Genomic DNA, 18228 nt, shown 5'->3' on the forward strand with positions numbered 1-18228 from the left:
TCCCTACTGATTGAAGGAATGTTGATCATCATAACAGGGAATTCTTCAACTTCAAAGTCCTCTTTAATGTCTAATGGGACTCTGGATAAGAAATCAGCAGCTGTATTTTCGTTGCCGGGAAGGTATTCCATTTTAAAATAAAAAAATTCTAAACCTAAAATCCATCGAGCAATTCTAGGTGTGCTGTTGGGAAAACCTTTGGACGAGAAAATATAGATCAATGGTTTGTGATCAGTTCTCAAGTCAAATTGAATGCCCCATAAGAAAAATTTAAAATGTTTGATGGCCCAATAACATGCTAAAGCCTCCTTCTCTATGACAGAGTAGTTAGTTTCTGCTTTACTCAGAGCCCTGGACGCAAAAGCTACAATCCTTTCATTGCCATCCACAATCTGAGACAAAGTAGCACCTAATCCCCGTTTGCTAGCATCCGTGGTGAGGATTGTTTTCCTTTTATGGTCAAAAGTGCATAGGCAAGGAGCATTAGATATGGCTAATTTAATTTCTTTGAAAGCATTTTCATGGTGTTCAGACCAGTCGTATGAAACATGACTTTTGAGTAATTCTCTGAGACTAAATGATATCAAAGAAAAATTCTTCACATACTTTGCCATAAATTCAGCTAGTCCCAGAAAAGATCTTAATTCATCTTTATTTTTGGGAGCTTCCGCCTTTATCACTGCATCCACCAATGAAGACTTGGGTTTGAATCCATCCTTGGAAATGATGTGGCCTAAATACTCTACAGAATTAACTCCTATACGACACTTGTCTTTCTTCAAAGTAAGACCTGCTGCTTTCAACTTATTCAACACATTCATCCGATTATTCTTGTGCTCTTCCTCATTATTTCCATAAACTGGGATGTCGTCTTGGAAACAGAGAGTGCATTTAGCATCCCCAATAATGTGTTGCATGATTTTTTGAAATACTGCTGCTGCTGAGGCCAGCCCAAAGGGCATCCTATTAAACATAAATGAGCCGAAAGGAGTGGTAAAAGCAGTAAGTATTTTGGATTCAGGATGCAATTGTACTTGGTGATATGCACTCGAAAGATCGAGTACCGAAAAGTAACCAGCTTCACCCATTGTGCTTAACAATTCATTAAATCTTGGAAGGGGATGCCTTTCTATCCAGATGTTCTTGTTCAAATCTCTAAGGTCCACACATAATCTAATGTCATTGCAATTGTTTTTCTTAGCTACGACTATGGGAGCTAACCACTCTGAGCATTCAATAGGTTGGATAATTTCTAAAGACTGCAGTCTTTCAAGTTCCCTTTTGACTGCATCTTTCAATAGATGAGGAATAGGTCTGGTTTTGTGAACTATAGGTTTATCATTAGGTTTCAGTTTGATTTTGTGCTGAAAATTTTTAAGAAGGCCTAATTCTTCACGAAAAATTTCGGGAAATTTCTGAAAAATTTGATCATCAGCAGTAGAGGTGTCTACAACTAAAACTTGTTCGGGATCATTAGGATCTAACTTTATTCCAAGTTCCCTTTGATGTTGCCATCCTAGCAAACTAGACCCTTCCTCTACCATGTAAATTTTCCCGACTGTAGAGCGACCCTTAAAAGAAATGATTGCTTTGAACATGCCCCTGAGTAGAATAGGATCCTTATTGTAACCCTTAGGGTTGACATCCGGTTTAGTTAACTCAATCTCACTGTCATTCGTCACATACTTGAAATCATCAGCATTTACTATGGTGTACGGTGAACACGAATCAGCAAAGACCCTTATGTTTTTGTCATTAACCGATATAGTGCATTCAGGATATTGCGAAAAAGCAGCACCTTCACCTTTGACTTGAAGCACAATCTTTTTAATTGTTTGGGAGTTATTGTCGCCAGTGATATAAAGACGAAGTCTGAAGAGTTTTCAGATGAGACTTTATTCCATCTCCAATGCTTCAACTGCCTATTCTCTTCACAGGTCTTCTCTCCAACCGTTCACCTCCCTTCACAGCCTACTCTTCACCTCTCTCCCAACATTCCGATCAACCCAAAATATAACACAGGGGGAAAGGGTACAAGGGAAATACCATTCCTATTTGTTGTTTACTCTAACACATATTTGCATTAATATACTACTATAAATATGTAATAACATAATACTATACTATTGTGATAAACTAATACTACACTAACTAACTACATCACAACAACATCCAAAAGAGAAGCAGACTTAGGATCCAACTTATACCGGAAACACCAAGAAGAAAAAACTTTCCACTGCCGACCATAAGACAGCAAAGAGGAACGCTGTCGGGAAGCCAGTAAAGTAGAACTCAAAGCTACCGGAACTCCCAAACCCGTCAACCCTCGCCGTTCAACTTCCAGGCCGTCAAGTGCAACCGCCTCAATGACCCCATCGAGAGGCAAGGAAACTCCAGAGGCGACGGACAGAGAGGAAGAGTCCACACGTGATCCGACGCCATCAACTGAAGCAACGGAAACCAATTTGCCCTCGGCCAATGGGGCGCAATCAAGAGAACCCTGGCTTTCAAAAGACGTACCCTCCATAGAAACGCCTGGAGCAACTGAAAGGGCGGGAAAGCGTACAAAAGACCCTGAGGCCAAGGACACGACATCCCGTCCACCGCCCAAGCCTGAGGACAACGAAACCGGGATCAAAAGCGACTGAGTTTCGCATTCTCTGGAGACGCAAACACATCTACCACCGGAAGACCCCATAGGTGAACCAGATGATGAAACAGAGACCACCGGAGTGAGAAAAGCTGAGAGGAAGGAATCACCCTGCTCAGAAGATCCACCCGAACATTGACCACCCCCCGAATGTAGGTGGCACGCAGGGAAAGAACCCATTCCTGAGCCCAAACAAAAATCTTCCTGGCAAGGCGGAACAGAGCCCATGACCTGGTCCCCCCCTGCCGGTTCACATAAGCTTTGGTCACCAAGTTGTCCGTCCGAATAAGAACCGCAACACCTTTCAGGGAGTCCTGAAAATGAATCAGAGCTAGAAGCACCGCCTTCGACTCCCGCCAATTTGAGGAGCGTCTGGCTTCCAGAGGTGACCAAAACCCCTGGATCTGAGCCGACCCCATCCAAGCCCCCCAACCGGAGAGGCTGGCATCGGTCGTCACTACCACCGGGAGAGGAGGAGATAAAGACACCCCTACCCAAAGATGAGCGGGCACCAGCCACCAACCCAACTCCCTGCGAACCAACCCCGACACCGGAATCCGCGCCAGAAGAGAACTTGACCCCGGAGACCAATGAACCAGGAACCAGTTCATCAGGCAAAGAAGATGGAACCGTGCCCAGGGAACCAGAAAAATCACCGACACCAAATGACCCTGCAGACGCAACCACTGAAGGGCCCTGGGAGCAGGCTGCGACAAGATCGACCTCACCAGAGACTGGAGGACCAACAACCGCTTCTCCAACACAGTCACCAAGCCTTGAAGAGTCCGAAACCGAGCCCCGAGAAAAAACAGATCTTGGGAAGGAACCAAATCTGACTTCCCCCAGTTGACCAAAAACCCATGGTTTTGGAGGACCACCAGAACCCGGGCAACATGCCTCTGCAACAGCTCCTGAGAGGACGCTTGGATTAGAATATCGTCCAGATAAGGATGAATAAACACCCCTTCTGAATGTAGAAGAGCCATCAGAGGGGCCAGCACCTTGGTGAAAATGCGGGGAGAGGACTTGAGGCCGAATGGTAGAACACAAAACTGATAATGGTCCAGGCCTACTGCAAAACGTAGGAATCGCTGAGAAGACCTAGCCACTGGAACATGCAGGTAAGCATCCTGCAGATCCAGAGATGCCAGGAAATCCCCCGGACTGACCAGAGGAAATATAGTCTGAATGGACAGCATATGGAAATGTACAGTCCTGATCCAGGAATTCACGCCTTTCAGATTGAGGACAGGCCGAAAACCCCCTGACACCTTCTGAACCAGAAACAAGACTGAATAAGTGCCCAGACCTCTCTCCCCCGCAGGAACCTGGGAGATTTCCCCCTTGAGAAACAAGTCCCGGACCCCATCCAACAACGCCTGTCTCTGGGCCTCGACTGTAGGCAGAGGAGTGGACGCACCCCGGAATCTGGAGGCACCACTTCGAAATCTATGGCGTAGCCATTGTCCACAATGTCCAGCACCCAACGATCGCTGACACTCTTCTGCCACACTGAAAGAAAGTGCCTCAGCTGTCCCCCAACCTGCCCTGTGCCAGGCCCACAATGATTGTCAGGTCCCCTTCTTGAACCCACCCCGGTTCAAAGAGGCAGACTTCTTAGGAGAAAAACGGGACTGAAAACAACATTTCCTGAAAGAAAAAGATTTGGAATCCATCTTGGGAGATGAGCTCGAAAGCTTCCTCCACCCCTTGCCAGAAGAAGAACCACCTTTGTAAGGCAAGGCGTGTTTCCTCTCCTTAAATGCCTTGGAAAGCATGGAAGGCAACTGATCACCAAAGAAATTACGCCCCTCAAAAGGTAGTCTCAGGAGAGCAGATTTCTCCCCAGGATGTGCCTTCCACAACCTCAACCAGAGGGACCTACGAGCCCCAATCAAAGCTCCCGATGCCAGAGCCGAAGTACGGACCACATCAGAAGACATGTCCGCCAGCAACCTGGCCTGTTGCTCCATAACAGCCAGAAGTTCCGAGCACTCCGAACCTTCCTGAACAGCCACCGCCAGCTTGTCAAAATCCTGCACCAAAGATTGTGCAGAATAAGCAGAAAATATACCCGCTCTGAGGGCCAAATTCTCTGCCGCAAAAGCCCTCTTAAGACCAGAATCCACCTTACGGTCAGTGGCATCCGTAGGCACACAATCCTCCGGATTGACCGCCGTCTTGCCAATCAGGGTCGCCAGAATGGAATCCAGTTTAATTGAGGGAGGTAACACATCCTCCCCTTCCAGCAAGAACAGTTTTTGAAGGAACCGTGGCACCTGAGACTTATCCACATCTTTCCATTCCCGGAGTACCATCTCCTTCACAAGGCCCTGAAAAGGCATGGCAAACCTAGAAGGTGTTTGATACTGAGGGAACAAATGCGAATCCGTCCCTGTAGGCTGAAACACAGGAAAACCTAAATTGTCCCAAACATGCGACATCACCTCCCACATCTCTTCCCTGGAGACATATTTCCCACCAGAAGAAGTAGATGGAGCGTCATCATTATCATCCCCAGAAGAGGACCTCTCCGCAGTCGCAGGAGGACGGGCCGCCGGAGAACGACCAGGCCTGGCCACCCCTGCCTGGAGAGCCCGAGAGACAGCCACCTCAATCATGTCCTGAACCTCTTCTCTGGACAAGAGTGGCGCAGAAGCCCCCACCGGAACGTGGCGACCCCTAGGCATGGAGAGGGGAACCTCACCATCCTCCCACGCTGAAGAGGAAGAGGAAACAATCCTATGTCTTTTGGCAGGTACCTTCTGCATGATACAAACAAGAAATGCCAGCCATAGGACCCCAACCCTTTAAATAAAAGAGAAAGGTCCTCCCCCTAAAAAAGTAACAGCAAATGGCAATGCATAAACAATTAGCCAAAACCTTTTTAAAATGCGGGCAGAACGCCCGTCCTACCGCCCAAAATGCCGAAAATCCAAATCAGCACATCAGCTCGTCCGTGCGAGCCGAAGATCCGGAAGTTGTAGCCCCAGCCGCAAAGAGCCGACCGACCTCGTCAGCCGACTCCCAGAACGTGTCTCCTAGGCAGCCACGCCCGCCTCTTGAAGATGCGACCGCCAGGAACTCTCCCCGAGGAGCTCTGCGCCTCGAGGAGAGCAAAGCCGAAGACCCCCAGGCCCCGCCGTGGAGGACGAAGAAGAAGGTAAGTCTAGCGGGGCTAGACAAAAGAGAACAGGAGGTGGTGGAGGTGGGGGGGTTTAAAAGGAAGGGAGGGTCTATGGGGAGGCAGGGAGCCTCATTGGTCTAAAGGAAGGCGAGGGAGGGACGGGAGGTAATGCCAAACATTTCTCTTACATCCTGACAAAAGATACATGATAATTAAGTGCCTCCTTGCAGACATCCCAGGATGCCATCTGTGTTTGGAAAGTCCCAGCCATATGCTCCATCTATCCTCTTCCTCCTTAATATTTGGAGCCCATTGGCCCTCTGACAGCCCCTGTGTCCTCAAAGCTCAGAGCAAATAGCCCTCTACATCCCCCTGGTCTCGATAAACCAGTGCCTGGCAGTAAACGTCCACCATCCCGTGTGTCCTGACAATCTGAAAACAGTGGACCTACAGCAGCTCCTATGTGCTAAAGGTACCGGCCAATAGCCATGTGCCAGCCCCTGTGTGATGATAACACAGCCCAATTACTCTGCACCAAAACCTGGGCCCTCAGACACCAGCCCCGTGTCCTGCAGCACCACAGCCATTACCTCTCCACCACCACTATCCAGCTCTTGATATAGGGGACCCCCGGCATCCACTGGTGTTTTATGAGCCCCGAGGGACAGTGATTTTTCACTGGCCTCTTCACAACCAAAACAAATGTCTGTTCACGGTGCTCTGACAAGCACTGCCAACGAATTTCCACAAACGCTTTGGTCCTGATCCTTCTACATCCCTGCCACAACCCTATGCCCTAATACTTGGGGCAAAGGACAATCCATCCACCGCTCATTGCTAATAACTGTGGCCATTAATGCTTAACCAGGGCCTTGCATCCTGATGTCAGGGTTAGTGAACAGCCGTCCCTCTCTTATTAGCACAGGCTCAGAGCTCTTCCGTCTCAGACAAGGCTGATTACCCTACACCTGCCATTTATCCTCGTGACCAGCATCAATACCCCGATACCAGCTCTAGTGCTCCGACAATACTAAAGGTGCGCCCTCCACTACCCCAGGGTCCTGATAACTGGATGCAACGGCTATGCACAGCGCATTTGTATCCTTAATATGGAGCCAAAATCAGCCTCTATAGCTAAGATTGTGATAATTTAGGACGATTACATGAGCTAATGTCCTAATTAACCGGGGGCAATTAGCCTTCCTCGTCCCATATGTCCTTGAGAACCCCGAACACTGACTTTGCAACAGTTCCTCTCGCCTAACATTCCATCACCAAGTTTGCAAAACCAGTTCCAACCCTTCTAAATCACAGCCACTGGTGCCGGTTCCACCCCAATACTCCTTCTGCAAAACAAGCCTGATAAAACTGTGGCCAGTGATGACCACCCGAACAACCCCTCCCCCGTCGTGACCTGTGTGCTGATATCCCAGTGGTATGTATCCATCCCTGGGCCCAGTGCACTTATAGACAGTACCAATCTCCCTCCAACGCTTCTGTGTCCTTTTAACTAGTACAAGTGACCTTCCAGCACCCCCTGCCTCTCGCTCTCGCTCGCCTATAGTCACGCACCTTCCACCATCCTCTGTTTTCTGTTAACCTTGAGCCAATGATGCTCCACTCTCCTGCACCTGGGAATGCTGGTCCATGACCTTGCACCGCATCACGCATCCTAATTCTATAAGGGTAGCGACATTCCTAATAACATGGCCCTCCACCAGCTATTGAGGCCTGATCTTTCAGGGACAGACCACCTACCAGCTACTGCCCTGAACCCAGGACGAATGACGCTCTACAGGTCGTGTGTCCTAGTTACTGGGCCCAGTGATACGCAACAGATGTTGTGATAAACCGTGGCCTCCGATCCACCATTCTGTGTTGATGCTACGGCCAGTGACCCTGCGCTTGTCTTTGTCTTCTGGCATGGCAAGACTCCTAATCCCCCACCTGTCGCAGGACCAGGAACACCAAGACCAATCTACCTGTGGCCTGATAATCTAGGGCCAATGCCCTCTCCCGGCCTGATAATAGAGGACAAATTGTGCCCCCTTTAACGCACGGCCCCACGCTAGTCCTGGCATCCTGATTGTCCAGAAATAGTGACCTTCGGCCAGACCCGAAGGTCAATAGCTTCCCCAGTCCGTGTGTCCTGATAGCCATGGCCAATGACCCTTCTCAAACCCCTGTGTCTTGGTTTCTGGAACCAATGACCGTCCACAAAGCCATGTGTCCTGAAGGTGCAGCGAGTGACATTGACCCAGCCCCTCTATCACTATAGCACAAAGCTGATCGCCTCCAATAGCCCCTATGTCCTGATACCCTTTGACTCCTATCAAGACTCCGTGTCCTAACGTCCCAGCACCAATAAACCTTCCTACTGCAAGTCCCTATTACCTGATATTTGGGGTCAGTGACTAGCACCTGTTCTGTCTGTCGTATTAAACAAGAACCAGCGACCACGTACAGCACGTGACGTCATCAGACTCCACTGGACACTGGATGCTAGTGTTGCCTCACTTAATAATTATTTACCAACATCAGGACAGTGGCAGCAGAACACTAAATATTAGCAACGAGTGTTCTGCTCACTGAGCCGCAGGGCCAACACAGTTTCACATGCTAATAATCCATCTCTGGCGTGTTTTCTTTTAATCCTCATTTCTGCGGCCTTAATACTGAGCAGTGATCCTCCACCAGCCCTTGCGTTTCTCCAACCTAGAGACCCTTCCTTGGTCCCTGTGCCCTATTACCTGAGGACAGGGAATCTCTTCGAGGTCCTCTGATGTGATGATCCCTGCATAATGACGCCACACAAGCCACAGTGTTCTAACACCTGGTCCCGGGACCAGCCACTTGAAACTGGACCCTAATACCGCAGGGCTAATAACTCTCCACCAGCTGTGAACCGCTTGCTCTCCGGAAATCCCCGTGGCTGGTTATCTAGGCCAGTTACCAATAATCAGCTTCAATGTACTGATAATCTGTGGTCAATAGGTCCGTAGCAGGCCAGGTGTCAAGAGCACCCATGGACAAGGACCCGCCATCAGTCCGTGCGCCCTGAAGCTCTTGTGCCTAAAAGACTTCCCACTGCCTTTGTTGCCCCAAGGCCCCAGCCCTGCCCCAGTGTGGGAAGGAACCGAAGACATGCGTCTTTAAAGAGCCCTAGCTCACGACGCAGTGACAGTCAAGGTCCCCAGTCAGCACCCTGTACTCCTCCAATCTCTTGCTGACTGTTTCTTTGCCTAACACGATGTACAGCGCCTCCCCGCCTTTTGGGTACTTTTGACCTAGTGTCACATACAAGGCCAATGACTCCCACCAGTCCGTCTTGCCTGCTAACCAAGGGCATGTTCTACCTCATTCTGTGTCCTAATAACTCTGCACCAGTGGCCGGCCCTACGTCATTCTCTGTTTTGTGAAATCCGGTGTCAGTTCCCTCCCTCCAGTCCCCGTGGCCTGCCTATTAAAAGCTAGCACTCTACACTAGCCCCCTTGCTAGGGTGACCAGACGTCCCGGATTTCCCCGGACAGTCCCGGTTTTTAGAGGACTGTCCCGGTGTCCGGACGCTTCTCTTAATTTTAAACAAATGTCCCGGTTTTTGGGACAAAGGTCAGATTATCTAGGGAAGCACAAGTTAAAGGTAAGCTCTCCTTTAACACACGCCTACAGAGTATGCAACAAGTAAGGTAATTTATCTGTTACTGTCAGTCCCATATCTGCTCCCAGCAGAGAGACGGAGTGGGGAGCAGAAAGAGGTGGGTGGGGGCGGGTTGGGGGTGCAGGGTGGGAGGTCAAGCCATAGCTAGTTTTATAAGTGTAGTCTTGTGTGTGTGTGTGTGTGTGTATGTGTAAACGTACACATGTATAGGCACACATTCACAAAGCTATGCAAAAAACGGGACATTCCAGATAAAAAAGTGAGTGTAAAGTCCTTAGTCCTTCTTTTATGTCTGACCTGTCCCGGTTTTTCCTCCTCAAAATCTGGTAACCCTACCCCTTGCCCTGCTCGCTAAAAGCCACTACTCTCCACCAGTCCCGTATCCTGATCACTAGGATCCAGTACCCTCCACCAGTCCCCTTCTCACTAAGAGCTAATACCCTATACCAGGTCCCTGTGTCCTGCCCACTAGGAGCCAGTACCCGCCACCAGTCCCCGTGCCTTGCTCACTAGGAGCCAGTACCCGCCACCAGTCCCAGTGTCTTGCTCACTAAAAGCCAACAGTCTCCACTAGTCCCCGTATACTGCTCGATAAGAGCTAGTGCCTTCCACCAGTTCCCATGTCCTTCTCGTCTGCTCGCTATGTCAGTACCCTCCACCAGTCCCCGAGTCCCGCTCAGTTAGAGTCAGTGCCCTCCGTCGGACCTCGTGAGCTGCTCACTAAGAACCAGTACCGTCAACCAGTCCCTGTGTCCTGCTCACTAAAAACCAGTATCCTCCACCAGTCCCCGTACCCTGCTCACCAAAATCCAGTACCCTCCACCACTCTCCGTGTCCTGCTCACTAAGGGCCATATGTAGGAACACTTTTTCCCACAAACACAGAATGGTTAAAAACCTTTGCTACATCTGGCCGTAAGAGCCATTACCCCGCACCAGTCCTCATATCCTGCTCACTAAGAACCAGTACCTTCCACCCCGGCTCACTAAGAGCCAGTACCCTCCACCGGTCCCCGTTTCCTGCTCAATAAGAGCCAGCACTTTCCACTAGTCCTCGTGTCCTGCTCACTAAGAGCCAGTACCCCCATCAGTCCCCGTATCCAGCTCTCTAAGAGCCAGTACCCTTCACCGGTCCCTGTGTCCTGCTCACTAAGAGCCGGTACCCTCCACCGGTGCCCGCGTCCTGCTCACTAAGAGCAGTGCCCCCCAGGATAGTGTATTGGTGCCCATCACTGCACCGTCACCGACCCTTTCTGTTGGACCTGTCCTCCCCGCCAGCTCTCTGGCTCTTTTCCCTCTCAAGTACCACCACCTCAATGGGGTCAGACTCCAGTCGTACCTAGGCTTCCACTTACCCCGGTACCGCAGCATGGATGCTCACAGGTCCTGTGTCTGGTTCCCTGGACGATCGCAGGGCCCTTGGCATCGCTTGCAGATGATGGCTGGGCCCTGAGTACGGCTCAATGGATGCACGCAGGGCCCAGAGCGCGATTCACGGATGCTGTTGCTGCTCCGTACTCGGGGTATTCTTGCTGAGCGTGGGTTGCATTAGCGGATGCTGCAAGGGCACTGAGCATTTCTGTTGCATGCTAGGTTGCTTGGATGCAGATGTGGGTGCTATAATACCTGCATGTTATGATACCCTCTTAGGATCAAGTTGCCACTTTAACTTGATGTCTGGGCTTTGGGTAACACTCGCTGATGCTGAGAACCTTCAGTGCCTGAAATAGGCGGATGCTGGAGTGGGCAGACGAGGGTGTGCTGGGCCCTCTGCTCGTGTCACGGACGCTGATGCTGCGTTACCGGGTTATCTGCTTGGCCCTTGGTACCGTTCTCAGTGCTGGGTTACTGGAATGCCTGATGCTCTCTGGGTTTAGTTTATGGCTGCAGATGCTGGCTTGTGAGACGCTTGGATGGATCCTTTGTACCACTCCTGAACGCGGACACTGGGTTCAACAGACCGTTCAGAGGTACTGATGCGCGGTTGCCAGATGCACCAGTGCTCTTGGGCCCTATGTGGAGCTGATGTATGCAAATGTGAGGTAGATAGAAAACGTAGGCGCTTGTTGGGCTCTGGGTGCTCACCACGGAGTGAGTTGAAGGAACACTTATGTGTCTGAACGTTCGCTGGCCCTGGGTGTGGTTTCCAGGTGCAGGTCTGCTGAGGTCCTTGCTAGGCCCTGCAGATGTCGGGAGTAACCATGATAGTAAAATCTGGTCTGCTAGAAAGCTTGCGGTGTTTGCTAGGCCGTAGATACCGTTCACGGTCATGGATACTGGGTTGCCATGCTGCTTAAATGGTGCCGGTTCTTGGGTACCACTCCCAGTTACAGATATTGGGCCCTGGGTAAAATGGACAGATGTGGATGCTTGGATACCAGAATGCAGTTTGTCACGAATGTGGGTGCTTGGTTATTTATATGCCTGATGCTTAGATGCTAGGTGGATTATGACCGAGAGCACGGACGGTGGCAAATTTAGAGCTACATAGATGCTTAGATGGACACTTGCTCTCCTTACCAATCGCAGATGTTAATGCTGAGATACACGGTTGTCAGGATACATGGTTGCCAAGATGCGAGGTTACCGGTATGCTGACAAGGTCGTGGGTTCTGTCGCCTGACATAGAAATAAATGGTTGCCGAGATACACTCTTACATGGAAGCTGGGCTGCTAGCTGGGTACCGGCCCAGGATGCGGATGATGGGTTCTTGGTACCCCATGAGGATGGTGATGCTGGGGTGGTGGTTGCCGGGAGGATGGTTTCCTTCGATGCAGCTACTCGACCCTGGATAGCCCTCCTCAATGCTGGGATGTATGGATTCCGGAATGTACGACTATAGGGGGGCTGATTGGGTCCGGGGTATCACTCGCCAATAGTGGGGTGCCCAGTTGTCGGGATGCTGGTCTGCGTGGATGTTTGTCGGATCTCGGGTACCGCTCCGGGATACGGATGCTGGGCCTTCGATAGCACTCGGAGAAGCTGGAATGCTCGGTGGCCGGGATGCAGGAATTCCAGGATGGAGCCTTTTCGGGTTACATGGATGTTTGGCCGGTGCCGCTCGCTGATGCTGGGCTGCCCGGTTGCTAGGATGGTGGTATGCCGGCTGGACCATGGGTGTCGCTCGTGGATATTGAAAGGCTCCTCCAGGGTAGGATGAACTGAGCCACTGCAGTGATGGAGCGAGGAGGCAGGAGCTGAGAAAGCAGGTGCACTGCTGGGTCCTAACGCCCGTATCCTGGGCTTGGCCTTTTGCTCTCGTCGCTATCCTTATAACAAAAAAATAAACATGCACAACACCCACCCCAGCATGGTGGCAGCATTACTACCCAGAATGACAATTCATTTAGAGGGGTTGTTGATGTACAGGTGACAAGGTGTTGTAGGTCCCGGTCTCGGGGGTTCCAGAAGGGCTTCAGGTCAGGACAGTGTCCTCGGGGGGAAGCACGACCCGAATACAGCACATAAAAGACTCAAAGGTGCATTGTGGCCAACTTGCCTCATGCAAAGAGGCTGCTTTTCAGAAACTCATTTTTTAAAATAAACCTTATAGTACCATACTCATGACTAGACTGAGGTGACTGAAATTCCATCATCTTTTTTGTGTGGCTTTGACTGAAAACTAGGACTGAGTGAAAGTCAAAGAATAAGCAGACAGCCCAAACCATTATGGTGGACATGAACATTGACAGGGCAACTACAAACCTTAGAATGCCAAATTATGCTAACAGGTTATCCAAATTATGCACAAAATAATGGAAATGATGCAGCATTTTCTCTGTCAGAGGTAGAAAAACACTTCAAAGAAACCTGCAAATTATGCGGCAAATGCTGTAAATCCATAACGATGGAAAGCGCTAGCCCTCACCCAATGACTTACTTACAAATTATTCAAGAAAGGTAAACAAAGCCTAAACAATTAGTGCCCATTAGTACATTCACTTTGAATCCAGTATTTCAAACTAACTACCCCAAAATAAACATGTAATATTAAAACTGCATAATGGGTACTATGTAGAATAAGTTCCTGCAGTGCCATCCGGGTATATGGTGACATTTGGGAACCACTCGGACGTGTGCGTGCGTGCGTGCGTGCGTGACTACGAGACATGGAATACTACCTGTAAGCAGTGCTCTGGAAGTGCGCCTTCTTGCACTGGCCTCAGGGCCGGCTTTAGGGTGGTGCCAGCGGTGAAGTCACACCAGGTGCTGACCTGAATTAGGGGGCGCTGACTTCAGGGGGGCGCTGTGTTTAGCAATAACTTAGACACTTGTGATTTAAAAGCACCTGATGACAAGTTCCTTGTGCATCCAGCCTTCGGGAAGCAATTAAAATGTCAAGAAACTTCTTGTGAATAATGTTCCTGCTAGGGAGAGAGATGAACCTGTTGTCTAGGGACAGCTTTGACTCGCCATAAAGTAGTGTAGGGGGTTAATATGCCTGCTGCAAAGAATAGAGCTGCATTTTAAATGGGCAGCTGAGTGGATTAGTAAAGCCAGTCTTTACAAGCGCCTTCAAACAAATTAATGTATGTGAAAGGAGCTCTATGGAGAGATGAGGGGCACATTTACTGGGTGGCAGTGAAGGGATCCGAGGAGGTTGTCATGAGGTGGGGGGCACCAAAAGAGACAGTTGCACAGGGCGCCACAGGGGCTATAGCCTGCCCTGACAACTCACAGCATGCATGGAGGTGTGACCTGTCACAATGAACCCAGCCAACTTCCCCGGCCAGTGAGGCATAAGAAGTGCCATTAGCAGTAGGGTGACCAGAGGTCCCGGGTTTCCCGGACAGTTTTTGACCCATTTTTAGAGGACTGTCCCGGTGTCCCGACGGTTCTCTTAATTTTAGGTAAATGTTGCGGTTTTTGGGGACAAATGTCAGATCATTAAATAAATGTCCCGGGTTTTGGGACAAAGGTCAGATCATCTAGGGAAGCATATGTTAAAGGTATGTTCCGCTTTAACAGACGCCTACAAAGTATGAGATTATTAAAGTAATTTATCTGTTACTGTCAGGAAACACAGTCCCCTCGTCAGAGAGACAGTGCCTGGGGGGTGCAGGTCAAGCCATAGCTAATTTGATATATGAAGTCTTGTAAATGTGTGTGTATATATATATAAACACACACATGCATAGGCACTCATTCACAAAGCTACGCAAAAAAATGGGACAGGCCAGATATAAAAGTGAGAGTAAATTATGTAGTCCTTCTTTTATGTCTGAGCTGACCCGGTTTTTTCTCCTCAAAATCTGGGATCCCGAAGTATGGACTCTCCCTGTTCTGTCCTAGCCCCTCGCCCCCTACCCAGGACAGGACTGAAACAGTGATCAGGATCGTACCCTGGAAAATGTGAATCTCCCACCATACGCCCGCAGTGACCTGGCAGTTTGAACCACGCTACCACTCAGCAGTGTTTTGCACAATGTGGCACAGTGACCCAAGTGCCCTGGCAATGTGCCGCCACCCCGTAGTGACCTGGATTGTTGTCAACCCCACACCTAAAACGCGCCCTGGCAGTGTATCGATAACGTCCCCCCCCCCCCTCCCTTGGCCATACCCCCCCTCAACATTGCCCTGCCGGGGAGCACCCAGACATATTCTGACAGTGCGCACCACGGCGGTGACCTCCTCCCACTACCAGTACATTGTGCGATGTCGTCCCCAACTGGATCGTGCAAGGGCAGCGTGCTTCTACGTCACACCACTCCTCACCGCCAGCATTGTCCTGGCACTGTGACCCCCAACTCACAAACTGTACCCCTGTAAGTGTAACTACAACACTACCCGGATGTCAGGGTCCGAGTGACTTCTGCTCCCTACAGCAGCCCCAAAGTACCGGGAGCATCGTGTACCTGCGCCCTCAGCAGTGCCGTGGGCACTGTGACCATCACTCCACCCCACCCGAGGAATCCCAGTACTGGCTGGAATGATGCATATTCATGCTGGAGCGGCTGCCTGTCACCTGATTCCGTCGCTAGGCGACAAGAACCCAAAAATAAATCCTTTGAAAGCGGAAACAGAATCTGGAGTGAACTGGGGTAAGAAGGAGAATCCTGCAGGAGAAGCATCTGCAGGAGTGAGGTGGTTGGGGTGGGGAGGGGGTGGGGGGAGAGGCGGGGAGGATCGGTGCACCCCTGCTTGCAGGACCACCATCGCCCGCAGGATTCCCATCGCAGCATACTGCAGGGACCTCAACACCACACACTGCAGGAGCCTCAACAAAACATACTGCAGGAACTGCCATTCACCACATCGCACGGAGCTTCAAACAAGAACCGCAGGAACCTGCACCTCACGAATTTTCACTCTAGAGTGCGGTAACCAAACACTTAAGCCGACACTGCAGGAACCTCATGCCACACACTGCAGGGACCTACACATCACACACTGCATTAACACTGACATACTGCAGGAATGACCCAGCCATGTCCTGCAGGTACCTACAAGTGACATCCTGCACGAACCTTCACATCTCGCGTGACAGGAGCCTCTGTAGCACAATGATGGGCCTGCTCGACATCTGACTCTGCTCCAGTGCTGCCTCAAGCAAACATGGGCCAGACCAGGGCAGCAGCGCTCAGTGGCAGCAGCACCAGTGGTCGAAGTGCATTAAAACAAGTATGGGAACTGTGATTCTGTTTGCAATTGGAGGCGGAGTCAAAGACGTGGCTAAAAAAACCCAAATATATTCTGTAACTTTTTTTGGTCTTTCATTTTAAGGTAACCACATATAAAATAAAGCACAGCTTGAATGGAAAATGAATGCAAGTTAATTGAATCAGTGGGAATTGTACTGCCTTTCATTATGAAACCTCTATTAGTTATTGCACTGCAGTATATGGGCCTGTAAACAGAAAGAGACAGAATTGAACCTGGGTTGGTGCTGTGGATTTGTGTATGTTTAGTGTTAGAAGGTACCCCCATCCGCCAGCTCCACTCCTCTAACCTTGCCCTGTCTGCCGTCCCCCGCATCCAGCGAAAGACCTCCGGTGGCAGATCCTTCACCTACCTCGCAGCCAAGACCTGGAACTCCCTCCCCACCAACCTACGCCAGACCCAAGACCTACTCGCATTCAGAAGACTCCTCAAAACTTAGCAGTCCCCCTACCCCTCCCCCAGCTCCTTGAAACCCTCACGGGTACGTAGCGCGCTTTATAAATTCTATGATTGATTGATTGATTGATTGATTACTAGTCTGTGGCATAAAGCACTATGAATGTGTATGTTGTTAATTTCAATCTGCATTGCACACTGTACATGGTACGCTGCTATAAAATGCGCAAAAAGGTTTAAGATAAAAAAGGGCTTCCAAAATATAGATGTTAAAAATACCCAGTTTGTGCGTAGTGAAATTATATTTGTACCTGCTCACACTTCACAGCTCAGTTGGTTACTCCCTTGCAATACTTTACACTTCAGTCAAAGAATTCCAACTCTCAGAATTAACCACCCTCAGTCGGTTCCCTTTTCACAAAAGGTGGGGGAACTGTTTATCTTACATTTAAAAAGTATGGGCACGTCGTGCCCCTCAGATCCCTCCCACTTCAAGCACTGAGTGGCTCACAGCCCTGGTTTGCGCCCGTGCCTTCCCTTACTTGAGAAAGAGTACTAGTCTAGCATGCATGCCAGCTCAGCACATTAGTGCTTGCACTGGAAACAGCACAGAGGAGAACGGAGCAGTGGTTCGGCTCAAGCTCCTAGGTGATTGCCAACTCCACCTGTGAGGGGCTGGAAGTGTCCGAGTGTTTGGCTCACCCTCACCCACACCCCCACTGGCACCCCGAGAGAAGCCCTCAATGCCTGGGTACATGGAACCACGTCACAAAACTTCACAGGGATCTTACTGTGCCTTCATTTGAAAGGTGGGAAGGGGTCCCATTCACCCAAAGAGGTACAGGCTGTTGGGAGGTCCCTAGACCCTACTTTGACTCTCCCCAAAGGGCACCCAACACTCTTCCACAATGGCGTCCGGGTGGGTGTGCTAAGGGAGCACCGCCTTGGGCAAACTTGGCACATCCCTTCTTGACATTTTTTTGTCTGTGTGCTTGCATCTGTACGGTGGCACAAGTCCATGGGCAAACACATTCCTTCATATGCATTAGATGCTGTCAAGCCGGCAAGTCAACAGGGTGAGCCGACCAAGAGCCAAGGGCCAGGCGTGGCTCTTAGAGCCGTGCTTTTCAGTGAAGAGCTCCCACTTTGGATGTTTGCTTTTGAAAAACAAAACACTTTGCTGAGCAGCTGCATTGAGCATGGTGGCCGCTCAGCAAAGCTTCAGTGCCTTCAACAGAGCCACTGAGAATCTCCGGCTGCCTGGCAGAGATCTCTACACATGGCAGCAGACTACATGACCCCGCTGCTCTGGAGGACCGACAGACTGGCTGCCATACTCACAGGTCCATTGCTATGTTCGGCGTTGGATGCCCCGAGAGGAGAACACTCTTGTTGGTGAGCAGGCGCTTTGGTAATCTATGTGTTTGTTAATCCTGTTTGGTAGCGTTAAATCTCACCACTAAGCACTGTGGCGAAGAAGAGTAGAACATGGTGTAATGGAGACGACCAGTAAGTTATCTGGGTTATCTGGGCATTCACACTATTGATAGCACATCTTCAGAGGCCACCTCACCATGTAATGTACTGCTGCTAGAAGGTGAAATTGGGGAAGGAGGAAACACATGGCCAACCCCTTCACAAACCTCATAACAGTTTAGAATGAAATAACTAATGCTGATCCAATCCACAAAGAAAATACAAAAGGGCCAAAATATAATCTTTAAGAGTGCCCAAAC

General features: G+C 50.0%; 1 protein-coding gene across 2 annotated transcripts in view; it reads right to left on the reverse strand.

The window, feature by feature from the left end:
- GPR61 (G protein-coupled receptor 61) overlaps nucleotides 1-12635 on the reverse strand; it is a 52076-nt gene extending 39441 nt beyond the window's left edge. Inside the window, exon 1 of one of the 2 annotated variants that reach the window (XM_069238360.1) lies at nucleotides 10791-12635. The gene's annotated coding sequence lies outside the window, so the exon portion shown is untranslated. The remainder of the gene's footprint in view (nucleotides 1-10790) is intronic. The other variant, XM_069238361.1, reaches the window with a different exon arrangement.
- Nucleotides 12636-18228: the final 5593 nt, after the last annotated feature.

Source organism: Pleurodeles waltl, chromosome 6 (genome assembly GCF_031143425.1).
Source record: "Pleurodeles waltl isolate 20211129_DDA chromosome 6, aPleWal1.hap1.20221129, whole genome shotgun sequence".
Taxonomy (NCBI): Eukaryota; Metazoa; Chordata; class Amphibia; order Caudata; family Salamandridae; genus Pleurodeles; species Pleurodeles waltl.